The sequence below is a fragment of the Prionailurus bengalensis genome, chromosome E2 (genome assembly GCF_016509475.1).
Source record: "Prionailurus bengalensis isolate Pbe53 chromosome E2, Fcat_Pben_1.1_paternal_pri, whole genome shotgun sequence".
Classification (NCBI taxonomy): Eukaryota; Metazoa; Chordata; class Mammalia; order Carnivora; family Felidae; genus Prionailurus; species Prionailurus bengalensis.
In genome coordinates this window covers 5,061,129-5,080,156 of record NC_057352.1, presented here as the reverse complement: position 1 = coordinate 5,080,156, position 19,028 = coordinate 5,061,129, and positions in this window count along the sequence as shown.

Genomic DNA, 19,028 nt, shown 5'->3' with positions numbered 1-19,028 from the left:
TCGCCCCGGGCCTCCACGCCCGGGGCTGCTCGCCCCGGGCCTCCACGCCCGGGGCTGCTCACCATGGCTCCCTATGGCTGAAGCCGTTCCTGTACCGGAGAGAAAGGGTTCCACAAACATAAACACCCTCCAGGCCCTGGGTTCCCTGCTCAGAAAATCCCGGGCAAGTTCCGATGGATCGGATACGCCAAATGAGTAGTGCTCCTGCTCGACCCGGGCCTCCACGCCCGGGGCTGCTAGCTTACCATGGCTCATCAGGGCTGAAGCCTCTCCCTGTCAGTGACAGAAACGGGCCAGTGTTTCCCACACAGAGTCCAGACCTTGGGGTCTCTCCTAAGAAACTTACGGGGAAGGATGGAGAAGTGGGAGACACAGAATTCCAAGCAGCCCTTCCAGGGGCTATGCAGCAAGCCTAAAATCCCAAGGAGACATATGCCTGAATCGTGAAAAGCCAACAACCCTTCCTCTCAACTCCGATACTCCCGGGCCTCAGGACCGAGGGATGCGAGACCCAGAATCCCAAACACCTGCTACGAGCCCCGGCCTCCAGGCCCTGAGTCATTCCGATGGCTCACCATGGCTGGAGCCTGAGAGAAGGCGGTCACCCTGTACCTGAGAGAAAGGGGTCACAGAACCCGAAACAGCCTCCAGACACTGGGGTCTGAGCTCAGAAACTCCCCGGCAAGTTCCGAGGGATTGGAGACACAGAATGAGAAGTGCCCCGGGCCTCCAGGCCCGGGGCTGCTCGCCCCGGGCCTCCAGGCCCGGGGCTGCTCGCCCCGGGCCTCCAGGCCCGGGGCTGCTCGCCCCGGGCCTCCAGGCCCGGGGCTGCTCGCCCCGGGCCTCCAGGCCCGGGGCTGCTCGCCCCGGGCCTCCACGCCCGGGGCTGCTCGCCCCGGGCCTCCACGCCCGGGGCTGCTCGCCCCGGGCCTCCACGCCCGGGGCTGCTCGCCCCGGGCCTCCACGCCCGGGGCTGCTCGCCATGGCTCACTACGGCTGAAGCCGTTCCTGTACCTGAGAGATGGGGTCACACAAACATAAACACCCTCCAGGCCCTGGGTTCCCTGCTCAGAAAATCCCGGGCAAGTTCCGATGGATCGGATACGCCAAATGGGTAGTGCTCCTGGTCGACCCGGGCCTCCACGCCCGGGGCTCTATCTTACCATGGCTCATCAGGGCTGAAGCCTCTCCCTGTCAGTGACAGAAACGGGCCAGTGTTTCCCACACAGACTCCAGACCTTGGGGTCTCTCCTAAGAAACTTACGGGGAAGGATGGAGAAGTGGGAGACACAGAATTCCAAGCAGCCCTTCCAGGGGCTATGCAGCAAGCCTAAAATCCCAAGGAGACATATGCCTGAATCCTGAAAAGCCAACAACCCTTCCTCTCCACTCCGAAACTCCCGGGTCAGGACCGAGGGATGCGAGACCCAGAATCCCAAACACCTGCTACGAGCCCCGGCCTCCAGGCCCTGAGTCATTCCGATGGCTCACCATGGCTGGAGCCTGAGAGAAGGCAGTCACCCTGTACCTGAGAGAAAGGGGTCACAGAACCCGAAACAGCCTCCAGACACTGGGGTCTCAGCTCAGAAACTCCCCGGCAAGTTCCGAGGGATTGGAGACACAGAATGGGAAGTGCCCCGCTCGCCCCGGGCCTCCACGCCCGGGGCTGCTCGCCCCGGGCCTCCACGCCCGGGGCTGCTCGCTATGGCTCACTATGGCTGAAGCCGTTCCTGTACCTGAGAGAAAGGGTCACACAAACATAAACACCCTCCAGGCCCTGGGTTCCCTGCTCAGAAAATCCCGGGCAAGTTCCGAGGAATCGGATACGCCAATTGGGTAGTGCTCCTGGTCGACCCGGGCCTCCACGCCCGGGGCTCTAGCTTACCATGGCTCATCAGGGCTGAAGCCTCTCCCTGTCAGTGACAGAAACGGGCCAGTGTTTCCCACACAGACTCCAGACCTTGGGGTCTCTCCTAAGAAACTTACGGGGAAGGATGGAGAAGTGGGAGACACAGAATTCCAAGCAGCCCTTCCAGGGGCTATGCAGCAAGCCTAAAATCCCAAGGAGACATATGCCTGAATCCTGAAAAGCCAACAACCCTTCCTCTCCACTCCGATACTCCCGGGTCAGGACCGAGGGATGCGAGGCCCAGAATCCCAAACACCTGCTACGAGCCCCGGCCTCCAGGCCCTGAGTCATTACGATGGCTCACCATGGCTGGAGCCTGAGAGAAGGCGGTCACCCTGTACCTGAGAGAAAGGGGTCACAGAACCCGAAACAGCCTCCAGACACTGGGGTCTCAGCTCAGAAACTCCCCGGCAAGTTCCGAGGGATTGGAGACACAGAATGGGAAGTGCCCCGCTCGCCCCGGGCCTCCAGGCCCGGGGCTGCTCGCCCCGGGCCTCCAGGCCCGGGGCTGCTCGCCCCGGGCCTCCAGGCCCGGGGCTGCTCGCCCCGGGCCTCCAGGCCCGGGGCTGCTCGCCCCGGGCCTCCAGGCCCGGGGCTGCTCGCCCCGGGCCTCCAGGCCCGGGGCTGCTCGCCCCGGGCCTCCAGGCCCGGGGCTGCTCGCCCCGGGCCTCCAGGCCCGGGGCTGCTCGCCCCGGGCCTCCAGGCCCGGGGCTGCTCGCCCCGGGCCTCCACGCCCGGGGCTGCTCGCCCCGGGCCTCCACGCCCGGGGCTGCTCGCCCCGGGCCTCCACGCCCGGGGCTGCTCGCCCCGGGCCTCCACGCCCGGGGCTGCTCGCCCCGGGCCTCCACGCCCGGGGCTGCTCGCCCCGGGCCTCCACGCCCGGGGCTGCTCGCCCCGGGCCTCCACGCCCGGGGCTGCTCGCCCCGGGCCTCCACGCCCGGGGCTGCTCACCATGGCTCCCTATGGCTGAAGCCGTTCCTGTACCGGAGAGAAAGGGTTCCACAAACATAAACACCCTCCAGGCCCTGGGTTCCCTGCTCAGAAAATCCCGGGCAAGTTCCGATGGATCGGATACGCCAAATGGGTAGTGCTCCTGGTCGACCCGGGCCTCCACGCCCGGGGCTCTAGCTTACCATGGCTCATCAGGGCTGAAGCCTCTCCCTGTCAGTGACAGAAACGGGCCAGTGTTTCCCACACAGAGTCCAGACCTTGGGGTCTCTCCTAAGAAACTTACGGGGAAGGATGGAGAAGTGGGAGACACAGAATTCCAAGCAGCCCTTCCAGGCGCTATGCAGCAAGCCTAAAATCCCAAGGAGACATATGCCTGAATCGTGAAAAGCCAACAACCCTTCCTCTCAACTCCGATACTCCCGGGTCAGGACCGAGGGATGCGAGACCCAGAATCCCAAACACCTGCTACGAGCCCCGGCCTCCAGGCCCTGAGTCATTCCGATGGCTCACCATGGCTGGAGCCTGAGAGAAGGCGGTCACCCTGTACCTGAGAGAAAGGGGTCACAGAACCCGAAACAGCCTCCAGACACTGGGGTCTCAGCTCAGAAACTCCCCGGCAAGTTCCGAGGGATTGGAGACACAGAATGGGAAGTGCCCCGCGCCTCCAGGCCCGGGGCTGCTCGCCCCGGGCCTCCAGGCCCGGGGCTGCTCGCCCCGGGCCTCCAGGCCCGGGGCTGCTCGCCCCGGGCCTCCAGGCCCGGGGCTGCTCGCCCCGGGCCTCCAGGCCCGGGGCTGCTCGCCCCGGGCCTCCAGGCCCGGGGCTGCTCGCCCCGGGCCTCCAGGCCCGGGGCTGCTCGCCCCGGGCCTCCACGCCCGGGGCTGCTCGCCCCGGGCCTCCACGCCCGGGGCTGCTCGCCCCGGGCCTCCACGCCCGGGGCTGCTCGCCCCGGGCCTCCACGCCCGGGGCTGCTCGCCCCGGGCCTCCACGCCCGGGGCTGCTCGCCCCGGGCCTCCACGCCCGGGGCTGCTCACCATGGCTCCCTATGGCTGAAGCCGTTCCTGTACCTGAGAGAAAGGGTTCCACAAACATAAACACCCTCCAGGCCCTGGGTTCCCTGCTCAGAAAATCCCGGGCAAGTTCCGATGGATCGGATACGCCAAATGAGTAGTGCTCCTGGTCGACCCGGGCCTCCACGCCCGGGGCTCTAGCTTACCATGGCTCATCAGGGCTGAAGCCTCTCCCTGTCAGTGACAGAAACGGGCCAGTGTTTCCCACACAGAGTCCAGACCTTGGGGTCTCTCCTAAGAAACTTACGGGGAAGGATGGAGAAGTGGGAGACACAGAATTCCAAGCAGCCCTTCCAGGGGCTATGCAGCAAGCCTAAAATCCCAAGGAGACATATGCCTGAATCGTGAAAAGCCAACAACCCTTCCTCTCAACTCCGATACTCCCGGGTCAGGACCGAGGGATGCGAGACCCAGAATCCCAAACACCTGCTACGAGCCCCGGCCTCCAGGCCCTGAGTCATTCCGATGGCTCACCATGGCTGGAGCCTGAGAGAAGGCGGTCACCCTGTACCTGAGAGAAAGGGGTCACAGAACCCGAAACAGCCTCCAGACACTGGGGTCTGAGCTCAGAAACTCCCCGGCAAGTTCCGAGGGATTGGAGACACAGAATGGGAAGTGCCCCGCTCGCCCCGGGCCTCCAGGCCCGGGGCTGCTCGCCCCGGGCCTCCAGGCCCGGGGCTGCTCGCCCCGGGCCTCCACGCCCGGGGCTGCTCGCCCCGGGCCTCCACGCCCGGGGCTGCTCGCCCCGGGCCTCCACGCCCGGGGCTGCTCGCCCCGGGCCTCCACGCCCGGGGCTGCTCGCCCCGGGCCTCCACGCCCGGGGCTGCTCGCCCCGGGCCTCCACGCCCGGGGCTGCTCGCCCCGGGCCTCCACGCCCGGGGCTGCTCGCCCCGGGCCTCCACGCCCGGGGCTGCTCGCCCCGGGCCTCCACGCCCGGGGCTGCTCGCCCCGGGCCTCCACGCCCGGGGCTGCTCGCCCCGGGCCTCCACGCCCGGGGCTGCTCGCCCCGGGCCTCCACGCCCGGGGCTGCTCGCCATGGCTCCCTATGGCTGAAGCCGTTCCTGTACCGGAGAGAAAGGGTTCCACAAACATAAACACCCTCCAGGCCCTGGGTTCCCTGCTCAGAAAATCCCGGGCAAGTTCCGATGGATCGGATACGCCAAATGACTAGTGCTCCTGATCGACCCGGGCCTCCACGCCCGGGGCTCTAGCTTACCATGGCTCATCAGGGCTGAAGCCTCTCCCTGTCAGTGACAGAAACGGGCCAGTGTTTCCCACACAGAGTCCAGACCTTGGGGTCTCTCCTAAGAAACTTACGGGGAAGGATGGAGAAGTGGGAGACACAGAATTCCAAGCAGCCCTTCCAGGCGCTATGCAGCAAGCCTAAAATCCCAAGGAGACATATGCCTGAATCGTGAAAAGCCAACAACCCTTCCTCTCAACTCCGATACTCCCGGGTCAGGACCGAGGGATGCGAGACCCAGAATCCCAAACACCTGCTACGAGCCCCGGCCTCCAGGCCCTGAGTCATTCCGATGGCTCACCATGGCTGGAGCCTGAGAGAAGGCGGTCACCCTGTACCTGAGAGAAAGGGTTCACAACCCGAAACAGCCTCCAGACACTGGGGTCTGAGCTCAGAAACTCCCCGGCAAGTTCCGAGGGATTGGAGACACAGAATGGGAAGTGCCCCGCGCCTCCAGGCCCGGGGCTGCTCGCCCCGGGCCTCCAGGCCCGGGGCTGCTCGCCCCGGGCCTCCAGGCCCGGGGCAGCTCGCCCCGGGCCTCCACGCCCGGGGCTGCTCGCCCCGGGCCTCCACGCCCGGGGCTGCTCGCCCCGGGCCTCCACGCCCGGGGCTGCTCGCCCCGGGCCTCCACGCCCGGGGCTGCTCGCCCCGGGCCTCCACGCCCGGGGCTGCTCGCCCCGGGCCTCCACGCCCGGGGCTGCTCGCCCCGGGCCTCCACGCCCGGGGCTGCTCGCCCCGGGCCTCCACGCCCGGGGCTGCTCACCATGGCTCCCTATGGCTGAAGCCGTTCCTGTACCGGAGAGAAAGGGTTCCACAAACATAAACACCCTCCAGGCCCTGGGTTCCCTGCTCAGAAAATCCCGGGCAAGTTCCGATGGATCGGATACGCCAAATGAGTAGTGCTCCTGGTCGACCCGGGCCTCCACGCCCGGGGCTCTAGCTTACCATGGCTCATCAGGGCTGAAGCCTCTCCCTGTCAGTGACAGAAACGGGCCAGTGTTTCCCACACAGAGTCCAGACCTTGGGGTCTCTCCTAAGAAACTTACGGGGAAGGATGGAGAAGTGGGAGACACAGAGTTCCAAGCAGCCCTTCCAGGGGCTATGCAGCAAGCCTAAAATCCCAAGGAGACATATGCCTGAATCGTGAAAAGCCAACAACCCTTCCTCTCAACTCCGATACTCCCGGGTCAGGACCGAGGGATGCGAGACCCAGAATCCCAAACACCTGCTACGAGCCCCGGCCTCCAGGCCCTGAGTCATTCCGATGGCTCACCATGGCTGGAGCCTGAGAGAAGGCGGTCACCCTGTACCTGAGAGAAAGGGGTCACAGAACCCGAAACAGCCTCCAGACACTGGGGGCTCAGCTCAGAAACTCCCCGTAAATTTCCAAAGGATTGGAGACACAGAATGGGAAGTGCCCCGCTCGCCCCGGGCCTCCAGGCCCGGGGCCGCTCGCCCCGGGCCTCCAGGCCCGGGGCCGCTCGCCCCGGGCCTCCAGGCCCGGGGCCGCTCGCCCCGGGCCTCCAGGCCCGGGGCCGCTCGCCCCGGGCCTCCAGGCCCGGGGCCGCTCGCCCCGGGCCTCCAGGCCCGGGGCCGCTCGCCCCGGGCCTCCACGCCCGGGGCCGCTCGTCCCGGGCCTCCACGCCCGGGGCCGCTCGCCCCGGGCCTCCACGCCCGGGGCCGCTCGCCCCGTGCCTCCACGCCCGGGGCCGCTCGCCCCGGGCCTCCACGCCCGGGGCCGCTCGCCCCGGGCCTCCACGCCCGGGGCTGCTCGCCCCGGGCCTCCACGCCCGGGGCTGCTCGCCATGGCTGACTATGGCTGAAGCCGTTCCTGAACCTGAGAAATGGGGTCACACAAACACAAACACGCTCCAGGCCCTAAGTTCCCTGCTCAGAAAATCCCGGGCAAGTTCCGAGGGATCGGATACTCCAAAAGAGTAGTGCTCCTGGTCGACCTGGGCCTCCACGCCCGGGGCTCTATCTTCCCATGGCTCATCAGGGCTGAAGCCTCTCCCTGTCAGTGACAGAAACCTGCCAGTGTTTCCCACACAGACTCCAGACCTTGGGGTCTCAGCTATGAAACTTACTGGGAAGGTTGGAGAAGAGGGATTCACAGAATTCCAAGCAGTTCTTCCAGGGACTATGCAGTAAGCCTAAAATCCCAAGGAGACATATGCCTGAATGCTGAAAAGCCAACAACCCTTCCTCTCCACACCGAAACTCCCGGGTCAGGACGGAGGGATGAGAGACCCAGAATCCCAAACACCTGCTATGAGCCCCGGCCTCCAGACCCTGAGGCATTACGATGGCTCACCGTGGCTGGAGCCTGAGAGAAGGCGGTCACCCTGTACCTGAGAGAAAGGGGTCACAGAACCCGAAACAGCCTCCAGACACTGGGGGCTCAGCTCAGAAACTCCCCGTAAATTTCCAAAGGATTGGAGACACAGAATGGGAAGTACCCCGCTCGCCCCGGGCCTCCACGCCCGGGGCTGCTCGCCCCGGGCCTCCAGGCCCGGGGCTGCTCGCCCCGGGCCTCCACGCCCGGGGCTGCTCGCCCCGGGCCTCCACGCCCGGGGCTGCTCGCCCCGGGCCTCCACGCCCGGGGCTGCTCGCCCCGGGCCTCCACGCCCGGGGCTGCTCGCCATGGCTCACTATGCCTGAAGCCGTTCCTGAACCTGAGAAATGGGGTCACACAAACACCAACACGCTCCAGGCCCTGGGTTCCCTGCTCAGAAAATCCCGGGCAAGTACCGAGGGATCGGATACTCCAAAAGAGTAGTGCTCCTGGTCGACCTGGGCCTCCACGCCCGGGGCTCTATCTTCCCATGGCTCATCAGGGCTGAAGCCTCTCCCTGTCAGTGACAGAAACCTGCCAGCGTTTCCCACACAGACTCCAGACCTTGGGGTCTCAGCTATGAAACTTACTGGGAAGGATGGAGAAGAGGGATTCACAGAATCCAAGCAGTTCTTCCAGGGACTATGCAGTAAGCCTAAAATCCCAAGGAGACATATGCCTGAATGCTGAAAAGCCAACAACCCTTCCTCTCCACACCGAAACTCCCGGGTCAGGACCGAGGGATGCGAGACCCAGAATCCCAAACACCTGCTACGAGCCCCGGCCTCCAGACCCTGAGGCATTGCGATGGCTCACCGTGGCTGGAGCCTGAGAGAAGGCGGTCACCCTGTACCTGAGAGAAAGGGGTCACAGAACCCGAAACAGCCTCCAGACACTGGGTGCTCAGCTCAGAAACTCCCCGTAAATTTCCAAAGGATTGGAGACACAGAATGGGAAGTGCCCCGCTCGCCCCGGGCCTCGAGGCCCGGGGCCGCTCGCCCCGGGCCTCCAGGCCCGGGGCCGCTCGCCCCGGGCCTCCAGGCCCGGGGCCGCTCGCCCCGGGCCTCCAGGCCCGGGGCCGCTCGCCCCACGCCTCCACGCCCGGGGCCGCTCGCCCCGCGCCTCCACGCCCGGGGCCGCTCGCCCCGCGCCTCCACGCCCGGGGCCGCTCGCCCCGCGCCTCCACGCCCGGGGCCGCTCGCCCCGCGCCTCCACGCCCGGGGCCGCTCGCCCGGCGCCTCCACGCCCGGGGCCGCTCGCCCCGGGCCTCCACGCCCGGGGCCGCTCGCCCCGGGCCTCCACGCCCGGGGCTGCTCGCCATGGCTCACTATGGCTGAAGCCGTTCCTGAACCTGAGAAATGGGGTCACACAAACACCAACACGCTCCAGTCCCTGGGTTCCCTGCTCAGAAAATCCCGGGCAAGTTCCGAGGGATCGGATACTCCAAATGGGTAGTGCTCCTGGTCGACCTGGGCCTCCACGCCCGGGGCTCTATTTTCCCATGGCTCATCAGGGCTGAAGCCTCTCCCTGTCAGTGACAGAAACCTGCCAGTGTTTCCCACACAGACTCAAGACCTTGGGGTCTCAGGTATGAAACTTACTGCGAAGGATGGAGAAGAGGGATTCACAGAATTCCAAGCAGTTCTTCCAGGGACTATGCAGTAAGCCTAAAATCCCAAGGAGACATATGCCTGAATGCTGAAAAGCCAACAACCCTTCCTCTCCACACCGAAACTCCCGGGTCAGGACCGAGGGATGCGAGACCCAGAATCCCAAACACCTGCTACGAGCCCCGGCCTCCAGACCCTGAGGCATTACGATGGCTCACCGTGGCTGGAGCCTGAGAGAAGGCGGTCACCCTGTACCTGAGAGAAAGGGGTCACAGAACCCGAAACAGCCTCCAGACACTGGGGGCTCAGCTCAGAAACTCCCCGTAAATTTCCAAAGGATTGGAGACACAGAATGGGAAGTGCCCCGCTCGCCCCGGGCCGCCACGCCCAGGGCTGCTCGCCCCGGGCCTCCACGCCCGGGGCTGCTCGCCGCGGGCCTCCAGGCCCGGGGCTGCAAGCCCCGGGTCTCCAGGCGCGGGGCTGCTCGCCCCGGGCCTCCAGGCGCGGGGCTGCTCGCCCCGGGCCTCCACGCCCGGGGCTGCTCGCCCCGGGCCTCCACGCCCGGGGCTGCTCGCCCCGGGCCTCCACGCCCGGGGCTGCTCGCCCCGGGCCTCCAGGCGCGGGGCTGCTCGCCCCGGGCCTCCAGGCCCGGGGCTGCTCGCCCCGGGCCTCCACGCCCGGGGCTGCTCGCCCCGGGCCTCCACGCCCGGGGCTGCTCGCCCCGGGCCTCCACGCCCGGGGCTGCTCGCCATGGCTCACTATGGCTGAAGCCGTTCCTGAACCTGAGAAATGGGGTCACACAAACACAAACACGCTCCAGGCCCTGGGTTCCCTGCTCAGAAAATCCCGGGCAAGTTCCGAGGGATCGGATACTCCAAATGGGTAGTGCTCCTGGTCGACATGGGCCTCCACGCCCGGGGCTCTATCTTCCCATGGCTCATCAGGGCTGAAGCCTCTCCCTGTCAGTGACAGAAACCTGCCAGTGTTTCCCACACAGACTCCAGACCTTGGGGTCTCAGGTATGAAACTTACTGGGAAGGATGGAGAAGAGGGATTCACAGAATTCCAAGCAGTTCTTCCAGGGACTATGCAGTAAGCCTAAAATCCCAAGGAGACATATGCCTGAATGCTGAAAAGCCAACAACCCTTCCTCTCCACACCGAAACTCCCGGGTCAGGACCGAGGGATGCGAGACCCAGAATCCCAAACACCTGCGACGAGCCCCGGCCTCCAGACCCTGAGGCATTACGATGGCTCACCGTGGCTGGAGCCTGAGAGAAGGCGGTCACCCTGTACCTGAGAGAAAGGGGTCACAGAACCTGAAACAGCCTCCAGACACTGGGGGCTCAGCTCAGAAACTCCCCGTAAATTTCCAAAGGATTGGAGACACAGAATGGGAAGTGCCCCGCTCGCCCCGGGCCTCCAGGCCCGGGGCTGCTCGCCCCGGGCCTCCAGGCCCGGGGCTGCTCGCCCCGGGCCTCCAGGCCCGGGGCTGCTCGCCCCGCGCCTCCAGGCCCGGGGCTGCTCGCCCCGCGCCTCCAGGCCCGGGGCTGCTCGCCCCGGGCCTCCACGCCCGGGGCTGCTCGCCCCGGGCCTCCACGCCCGGGACTGCTCGCCATGGCTCACTATGGCTGAAGCCGTTCCTGAACCTGAGAAATGGGGTCACACAAACACAAACACGCTCCAGGCCCTGGGTTCCCTGCTCAGAAAATCCCGGGCAAGTTCCGAGGGATCGGATACTCCAAATGGGTAGTGCTCCTGGTCGACCTGGGCCTCCACGCCCGGGGCTCTATCTTCCCATGGCTCATCAGGGCTGAAGCCTCTCCCTGTCAGTGACAGAAACCTGCCAGTGTTTCCCACACAGACTCCAGACCTTGGGGTCTCAGCTATGAAACTTACTGGGAAGGATGGAGAAGAGGGATTCACAGAATTCCAAGCAGTTCTTCCAGGGACTATGCAGTAAGCCTACAATCCCAAGGAGACGTATGCCTGAATGCTGAAAAGCCAACAACCCTTCCTCTCCACACCGAAACTCCCGGGTCAGGACCGAGGGATGCGAGACCCAGAATCCCAAACACCTGCTACGAGCCCCGGCCTCCAGACCCTGAGGCATTACGATGGCTCACCGTGGCTGGAGCCTGAGAGAAGGCGGTCACCCTGTACCTGAGAGAAAGGGGTCACAGAACCCGAAACAGCCTCCAGACACTGGGGGCTCAGCTCAGAAACTCCCCGTAAATTTCCAAAGGATTGGAGACACAGAATGGGAAGTGCCCCGCTCTCCCCGGGCCTCCAGGCCCGGGGATGCTCGCCCCGGGCCTCCAGGCCCGGGGATGCTCGCCCCGGGCTGCAAGGCGCGGGGCTGCTCGCCCCGGGCCGCCAGGCGCGGGGCTGCTCGCCCCGGGCCTCCACGCCCCGGGCCTCCACGCCCGGGGCTGCTCGCCCCGGGCCTCCAGGCCCGGGGCTGCTCGCCCCGGGCCGCCAGGCGCGTGGCTGCTCGCCCCGGGCCTCCAGGCGCGGGGCTGCTCGCCCCGGGCCTCCACGCCCGGGGCTGCTCGCCCCGGGCCTCCACGCCCGGGGCTGCTCGCCCCGGGCCTCCACGCCCGGGACTGCTCGCCATGGCTCACTATGGCTGAAGCCGTTCCTGAACCTGAGAAATGGGGTCACACAAACACAAACACGCTCCAGGCCCTGGGTTCCCTGCTCAGAAAATCCCGGGCAAGTTCCGAGGGATCGGATACTCCAAATGGGTAGTGATCCTGGTCGACCTGGGCCTCCACGCCCGGGGCTCTATCTTCCCATGGCTCATCAGGGCTGAAGCCTCTCCCTGTCAGTGACAGAAACCTGCCAGTGTTTCCCACACAGACTCCAGACCTTGGGATCTCAGCTATGAAACTTACTGGGAAGGATGGAGAAGAGGGATTCACAGAATTCCAAGCAGTTCTTCCAGGGACTATGCAGTAAGCCTAAAATCCCAAAGAGACATATGCCTGAATGCTGAAAAGCCAACAACCCTTCCTCTCCACACCGAAACTCCCGGGTCAGGACCGAGGGATGCGAGACCCAGAATCCCAAACACCTGCGACGAGCCCCGGCCTCCAGACCCTGAGGCATTACGATGGCTCACCGTGGCTGGAGCCTGAGAGAAGGCGGTCACCCTGTACCTGAGAGAAAGGGGTCACAGAACCCGAAACAGCCTCCAGACACTGGGGGCTCAGCTCAGAAACTCCCCGAAAATTTCCAAAGGATTGGAGACACAGAATGGGAAGTGCCCCGCTCGCCCCGGGCCGCCACGCCAGGGGCTGCTCGCCCCGCGCCTCCAGGCCCGGGGCTGCTCGCCCCGCGCCTCCAGGCCCGGGGCTGCTCGCCCCGCGCCTCCAGGCCCGGGGCTGCTCGCCCCGCGCCTCCAGGCCCGGGGCTGCTCGCCCCGCGCCTCCAGGCCCGGGGCTGCTCGCCCCGCGCCTCCAGGCCCGGGGCTGCTCGCCCCGCGCCTCCACGCCCGGGGCTGCTCGCCCCGCGCCTCCACGCCCGGGGCTGCTCGCCCCGCGCCTCCACGCCCGGGGCTGCTCGCCCCGCGCCTCCACGCCCGGGGCTGCTCGCCCCGCGCCTCCAGGCCCGGGGCTGCTCGCCCCGCGCCTCCAGGCCCGGGGCTGCTCGCCCCGCGCCTCCAGGCCCGGGGCTGCTCGCCCCGCGCCTCCAGGCCCGGGGCTGCTCGCCCCGCGCCTCCAGGCCCGGGGCTGCTCGCCCCGCGCCTCCAGGCCCGGGGCTGCTCGCCCCGCGCCTCCAGGCCCGGGGCTGCTCGCCCCGCGCCTCCAGGCCCGGGGCTGCTCGCCCCGCGCCTCCAGGCCCGGGGCTGCTCGCCCCGCGCCTCCACGCCCGGGGCTGCTCGCCCCGCGCCTCCACGCCCGGGGCTGCTCGCCCCGCGCCTCCACGCCCGGGGCTGCTCGCCCCGCGCCTCCACGCCCGGGGCTGCTCGCCCCGCGCCTCCACGCCCGGGGCTGCTCGCCCCGCGCCTCCACGCCCGGGGCTGCTCGCCCCGCGCCTCCACGCCCGGGGCTGCTCGCCCCGCGCCTCCAGGCGCGGGGCTGCTCGCCCCGGGCCTCCACGCCCCGGGCTGCTCGCCCCGGGCCTCCACGCCCGGGGCTGCTCGCCCCGGGCCTCCACGCCCGGGGCTGCTCGCCCCGGGCCTCCACGCCCGGGGCTGCTCGCCCCGGGCCTCCACGCCCGGGGCTGCTCGCTATGGCTCACTATGGCTGAAGCCGTTCCTGAACTTGAGAAATGGGGTCACACAAACACAAAAACGCTCCAGGCCCTGGGTTCCCTGCTCAGAAAATCCCGGGCAAGTTCCGAGGGATCGGATACTCCAAATGGGTAGTGCTCCTGGTCGACATGGGCCTCCACGCCCGGGGCTCTATCTTCCCATGGCTCATCAGGGCTGAAGCCTCTCCCTGTCAGTGACAGAAACCTGCCAGTGTTTCCCACACAGACTCCAGACCTTGGGGTCTCAGCTATGAAACTTACTGGGAAGGATGGAGAAGAGGGATTCACAGAATTCCAAGCAGTTCTTCCAGGGACTATGCAGTAAGCCTAAAATCCCAAGGAGACATATGCCTGAATGCTGAAAAGCCAACAACCCTTCCTCTCCACACCGAAACTCCCGGGTCAGGACCGAGGGATGCGAGACCCAGAATCCCAAACACCTGCTACGAGCCCCGGCCTCCAGACCCTGAGGCATTACGATGGCTCACCGTGGCTGGAGCCTGAGAGAAGGCGGTCACCCTGTACCTGAGAGAAAGGGGTCACAGAACCCGAAACAGCCTCCAGACACTGGGGGCTCAGCTCAGAAACTCCCCGTAAATTTCCAAAGGATTGGAGACACAGAATGGGAAGTGCCCCGCTCGCCCCGGGGCCGCCACGCCCGGGGCTGCTCGCCCCGGGCCGCCACGCCCGGGGCTGCTCGCCGCGGGCCTCCAGGCCCGGAGCTGCTCGCCCCGGGCCTCCAGGCGCGGGGCTGCTCGCCCCGGGCCTCCAGGCGCGGGGCTGCTCGCCCCGGGCCTCCACGCCCGGGGCTGCTCGCCCCGGGTCTCCACGCCCGGGGCTGCTCGCCCCGGGCCTCCAGGCGCGGGGCTGCTCGCCCCGGGCCTCCAGGCCCGGGGCTGCTCGCCCCGGGCCTCCAGGCGCGGGGCTGCTCGCCCCGGGCCTCCACGCCCGGGGCTGCTCGCCCCGGGCCTCCACGCCCGGGGCTGCTCGCCCCGGGCCTCCACGCCCGGGGCTGCTCGCCCCGGGCCTCCACGCCCGGGGCTGCTCGCCATGGCTCACTATGGCTGAAGCCGTTCCTGAACCTGAAAAATGGGGTCACACAAACACCAACACGCTCCAGGCCCTGGGTTCCCTGCTCAGAAAATCCCGGGCAAGTTCCGAGGGATCGGATACTCCAAATGGGTAGTGCTCCTGGTCGACCTGGGCCTCCACGCCCGGGGCTCTATCTTCCCATGGCTCATCAGGGCTGAAGCCTCTCCCTGTCAGTGACAGAAACCTGCCAGTGTTTCCCACACAGACTCCAGACCTTGGGGTCTCAGGTATGAAACTTACTGCGAAGGATGGAGAAGAGGGATTCACAGAATTCCAAGCAGTTCTTCCAGGACTATGCAGTAAGCCTAAAATCCCAAGGAGACATATGCCTGAATGCTGAAAAGCCAACAACCCTTCCTCTCCACACCGAAACTCCCGGGTCAGGACCGAGGGATGCGAGACCCAGAATCCCAAACACCTGCTACGAGCCCCGGCCTCCAGACCCTGAGGCATTACGATGGCTCACCGTGGCTGAAGCCTGAGAGAAGGCGGTCACCCTGTACCTGAGAGAAAGGGGTCACAGAACCCGAAACAGCCTCCAGACACTGGGGGCTCAGCTCAGAAACTCCCCGTAAATTTCCAAAGGATTGGAGACACAGAATGAGAAGTGCCCCGCTCGCCCCGGGCCGCCACGCCCGGGGCTGCTCGCCCCGGGCCTCCACGCCCGGGGCTGCTCGCCCCGGGCCTCCACGCCCGGGGCTGCTCGCCCCGGGCCTCCACGCCCGGGGCTGCTCGCCATGGCTCACTATGGCTGAAGCCGTTCCTGAACCTGAGAAATGGGGTCACACAAACACAAAGACGCTCCAGGCCCTGGGTTCCCTGCTCAGAAAATCCCGGGCAAGTTCCGAGGATTCGGATACTCCAAATGGGTAGTGCTCCTGGTCGACCTGGGCCTCCACGCCCGGGGCTCTATCTTCCCATGGCTCATCAGGGCTGAAGCCTCTCCCTGTCAGTGACAGAAACCTGCCAGTGTTTCCCACACAGACTCCAGACCTTGGGGTCTCAGCTATGAAACTTACTGGAAAGATGGAGAAGAGGGATTCACAGAATTCCAAGCAGTTCTTCCAGGGACTATGCAGTAAGCCTAAAATCCCAAGGAGACATATGCCTGAATGCTGAAAAGCCAACAACCCTTCCTCTCCACACTGAAACTCCCGGGTCAGGACAGAGGGATGGGAGACCCAGAATCCCAAACACCTGCTACGAGCCCCGGCCTCCAGACCCTGAGGCATTACGATGGCTCACCGTGGCTGGAGCCTGAGAGAAGGCGGTCACCCTGTGCCTGAGAGAAAGGGGTCACAGAACCCGAAACAGCCTCCAGACACTGGTGGCTCAGCTCAGAAACTCCCCGTAAATTTCCAAAGGATTGGAGACACAGAATGGGAAGTGCCCCGCTCGCCCCGGGCCGCCACGCCCGGGGCTGCTCGCCCAGGGCCTCCACGCCCGGGGCTGCTCGCCGCGGGCCTCCACGCCCGGGGCTGCTCGCCGCGGGCCTCCACGCCCGGGGCTGCTCGCCGCGGGCCTCCAGGCCCGGGGCTGCTCGCCGCGGGCCTCCAGGCCCGGGGCTGCTCGCCGCGGGCCTCCAGGCGCGGGGCTGCTCGCCGCGGGCCTCCAGGCGCGGGGCTGCTCGCCCCGGGCCTCCTCGCCCGGGGCTGCTCGCCCCGGGCCTCCAGGCGCGGGGCTGCTCGCCCCGGGCCTCCAGGCGCGGGGCTGCTCGCCCCGGGCCTCCACGCCCGGGGCTGCTCGCCCCGGGCCTCCACGCCCGGGGCTGCTCGCCCCGGGCCTCCACGCCCGGGGCTGCTCGCCCCGGGCCTCCACGCCCGGGGCTGCTCGCCCCGGGCCTCCACGCCCGGGGCTGCTCGACCCGGGCCTCCACGCCCGGGGCTTCTCGCCCCGGGCCTCCACGCCCGGGGCTGCTCGCCCCGGGCCTCCAAGCCCGGGGCTGCTCGCCATGGCTCACTATGGCTGAAGCCGTTCATGAACCTGAGAGATGGGGTCACACAAACACAAACACGCTCCAGGCCCTGGGTTCCCTGCTCAGAAAATCCCGGGCAAGTTCCGAGGGATAGGAAAAACCAAATGGGTAGTGCTCCTGGTCGACCCGTGCCTCCACGCCCGGGACTGTATCTTACCATGGCTCATCAGGGCTGAAGCCTCTCCCAGTCAGTGACAGAAACGGGCCAGTGTTTCCCACACAGACTCCAGACCTTGGGGTCTCAGGTAAGAAACTTACGGGGAAGGATGGAGAAGTGGCAGACACAGAATTCCAAGCAGCCCTTCCAGGATCTATGCAGCAAGCCTAAAATCCCAAGGAGACATATGCGTGAATCCTGAAAAGCTAACAACCCTTCCTCTCCACTCCGAAACTCCCGGGTCAGGACCTAGGGATGCTAGGCCCAGAATCCCAATCACCTGCTACGAGCTCCGGCCTCCAGGCCCTGAGTCCTTACGATGGCTCACCATTGCTGGAGCCTGAGAGAAGGCAGTCACCGTGTACCTGAGAGAAAGGGGTCACAGAACCCGACAGTGCCTCCAGACAATGGGGTCTCAGCTCAGAAACTCCCCGCAAAGTTCCGAGGGATTGGAGACACAGAATGGGAAGTACCCTGCTCGCCCCGGGCCTCCACGCCCGGGGCTGCTCCCTATGGCTCACTATGGCTGAAATCGTTCCTGTACCAGAGAGAAGGGGTCACACAAACACAAATACCCTCTAGGCCCTGGGTTCCCTGCTCAGAAACTCCCGGGGAAGTTCCGATGGATAGGATACCTCAAATGGGTATTGCTCCTGGTCGACCCGGACCTCCCTGCCCGGGGCACTATCTTACCATGGCTCATCAGGGCTGAAGCCTCTCCCTGTCAGTGACAGAACCGTCCAGTGTTTCCCACACAGACTCCAGACTGTGGCGTCTCAGCTAAGAAACTTACTGGGAAGGATAGAGAAGTGGGAGACACAGAATTCCAAGCAGCCCTTCCAGGTACTATGCAGCAAGCCTAAGATCCCAAGGAGACATATGCCTGAATGCTGAAAAGCCAGCAACCCTTCCTCTCAACTCCGAAACTCCCAGGTCAGGACCGAGGGATGCGAGACCCAGAATCTCAAACACCTGCTACGAGCCCCGGCCTCCTGACCCTGAGGCATTACGATGGCTCACCGTGGCTGGAGCCTGAGAGAAGGCGGTCACCCTGTACCTGAGTGAAAGGGGTCACAGAACCCGAAACAGCCTCCAGACACTGGGGGCTCAGCTCAGAAACTCCCCGGAATGTTCCGAGGGATTGGAGACACAGAATGGGAAGTGCCCCGCTCGCCCCGGGCCTCCGGGCCCAGCGCTGCTCGCCCCGGGCCTCCGGGCCCGGCGCTGCTCGCCCCGGGCCTCCACGCCCGGGGCTGCTCGCTATGGCTCACAATGTCAGAAGCCGTTTGTGTACCTGAGAGAAGGCGTCACACAAACACAAACACCCTCTAGGCCCTGGGTTCCCTGCTCAGAAACTCCCGGGGAAGTTCCGAGGGATAGGATACACCAAATGGGTAGTGCTCCTGGTCGACCCGGGCCCTCACGCCCGGGGCTCTTTCCTACCATGGCTCATCAGGGCTGAAGCCTATCCCTGTCAGTGACAGAAACGGGCCAGTGTTTCCCACACAGACTCCAGACCTTGGGGTCTCAGCTAAGAAAGTTACTGGGAAGGATGGACAAGTGGGAGTCACAGAATTCCAAGCAGCCCTTCCAGGGACTACGCAGCAAGCCTAAAATCCCAAGGAGACATATGCCTGAATGCTGAAAAGCCAACAACCCTTCCTCTCAACTGCGAAACTCCCGGGTCAGGACCGAGGGATACGAGACCCAGAATCCCAAACGCCTACTATGAGCCCCATCCTCCTGACCCTGAGGCATTATGATGGCTCACCGTGGCTGGAGCCTGAGAGAAGGCGGTCACCCTGTACCTGAGAGAAAGGGGTCACAGAACCCGAAACAGCCTCCCGACACTGGGGTCTCAGCTCAGAATCTCCCCGGAAAGTTCCGAGGGATTGGAGACACAGAATGGGAAGGGCCCCGCTCGCCCCGGGCCTCCAGGCCAGAGTCTGCTCGCCCCGGGCCTCCACGCCCGGGGCTGCTCGCTATGGCTCGCTATGGCTGAAGCCGTTCCTGTACCTGAGAGAACGGTTCACAAAAACACAAACACCCTCCAGGCCCTGGGTTCCCTGCTCAGAAAATCCCGGGCAAGTTCCAGGGGATCGCATACACCACATGGGTAGTGCTCCTGGTCTACCCGGGCCTCCACGCCCGGGGCTGTATCTTACCATGGCTCATCAGGGCTGAAGCCTCTCCCTGTCAGTGACAGAAACGGGCCAGTGTTTCCCACACAGAGTCCAGACCTTGGGGTCTCAGCTAAGAAACTTACGGGGAAGGATGGAGAAGTGCGAGACACAGAATTCCAAGCAGCCCTTCCAGGGGCTATGCAGCCAGCCTAAAATCCCAAGGAGACATATGCCTGAATCCTGAAAACCCAACAACCCTTCCTCTCAACTCCGAAACTCCCGGGTCAGGACCGAGGGATGCGAGACCC